We start from the raw sequence: 1,655 nt of genomic DNA on the forward strand, positions 1-1,655 counted from the left end.
CCAGGAGGATCTGTTCCATGATCTTCCCAGGCACAGATGTGAGACTGACTGACCTGGTTTTAGAAGAAAAAATAAATTCTTTGCAATTACATTTATTCTAGATATATCAAGACTTAAATCTTATTGAAAGCAGCTACATCCATTGATTGTACATAATTTTCAAAAGCTGTTATTCTCTCTTCCAGCATATCTGTTCCAACTTTATCATCTTCAACAACACACTGGATCTGAAGCTTTTTGATACCACAGCCAACCAGTACCAGCTTGGAAGATCCCCAGACCAAGCCATCTGCCTGAATGCTTCAAACACACTCCTCTAGTTTGGCCATGTCTGTTTCATCATCCCAAGGTTTTACATCAAGTAAGATTGATGATTTGGCAACAACAGCTGGTTTTTTGGACTTCTTTGATTCATATTGGGCCAGATGTTCTTCCCTCAGTTTCTTTGCTGCTTCACTTTCCTCCTCGTTGTCAGATCCAAGAAGATCAATGTCATCATCATCTTTGCTATCTGTGGCTGCACCTGTTGTGTCCTCAACATCAGCAGGACCGTATTTCCCCAAAGCCTTCTTTACTCCTGGCAAGCTTGCCTTTTGCTTTTCGTACGACTTGATATGATTGTACCACCAAAGAGCATGAAACAAGTCTGCAGAAGGTGGGGCAGCGATTGCTTCAAAGACTGCTATATCAGCCTGAGAAGGGACATACCCCTCAATATAGCTCCTGTCTGCCAGAAAGTCATTGAGGAGCTGGAGGCCAGCAGCGGACTTAAGGTCCCCGAAGCCCATGACGGCAACAGAGTGGCACACAAGCTCCCACCCGCACCCTGAGCCCAACCATCGCACAAAGAGTACGTATCACCAGTGTACTACCACCAGTTCACTGTTTAATTAGCCTGGACTGTCAGAGGTTGCCTGGTAGCAAAAGGCACTGGCTGGGGGAAGCAAAGCTCCTTCTTTCCAGGAGGAATTCCCAAATTGTCTTGTTCTGGAGCAAAAATGGGGGTGGGGTGTCCAGTGCCATTACAGTATAAACACACAGTTGCATCAGTACTAGTTACCTTGGACCATTTCAGAGTCCAAATTGCCTGAGCTTCCCTGTCCTCTTTGAAGTACTAGTTCAGCATACGGGTTCATCCCCCTGCAGTGACATTGCTAGCTGAGATTTCCCACTCAGGTTTCAAGTTGCCCCATGTGCCTGGTTCCCCGTACTCTGGGTGGGCACCTGACTTTTGGGTCCACTAGTTCTGCTCTGGACTTTTGCTGCAGCACTGTGCAACCCCACTCCTTTCAACCGTATGCAGATATGCACTGATGTCCCACATTGCCTCCATCTAAAAACACCTTTTCGCCCTCAGAAACACACACCTTCCTGGGACACACATGCACCACACACATCCATTCCTGGCTGTGCTGCTCAGCCACAACTAAGAGGGCTCTTTGCACAGAAAGTTGGCAGGTTCCCCTGGCTGGCATAATGCAAGTTCAAAGGGCCACGGACTTTGGCTGCTTTTCAGGCTGCTTTTTCCCGCCTCTGCCTTTAGCCAGTATTTGCAGAGCGGCGGCTTCCCTGTAGCTGTGTGTTTTCAGGTTTGGGCAGGGATGCCCCTTCCTGTGCAAGGACACTGGGACTATCCTTGGACTGCAGCTCCCTGC

General features: G+C 48.0%; 1 pseudogene across 1 annotated transcript; it reads right to left on the minus strand.

The window, feature by feature from the left end:
- Positions 1–81: 81 nt before the first annotated feature.
- On the minus strand, positions 82–837 carry LOC103924429 (annotated as a pseudogene). Its single transcript, XR_663984.1, has one exon. The product of XR_663984.1 is annotated as an elongation factor 1-beta pseudogene (transcript).
- Between the last annotated feature and the right edge of the window lie 818 nt (positions 838–1,655).

Source organism: Pygoscelis adeliae, unplaced genomic scaffold (assembly GCF_000699105.1).
Source record: "Pygoscelis adeliae isolate BGI_AS28 unplaced genomic scaffold, ASM69910v1 Scaffold38, whole genome shotgun sequence".
NCBI classification, from domain to species: domain Eukaryota; kingdom Metazoa; phylum Chordata; class Aves; order Sphenisciformes; family Spheniscidae; genus Pygoscelis; species Pygoscelis adeliae.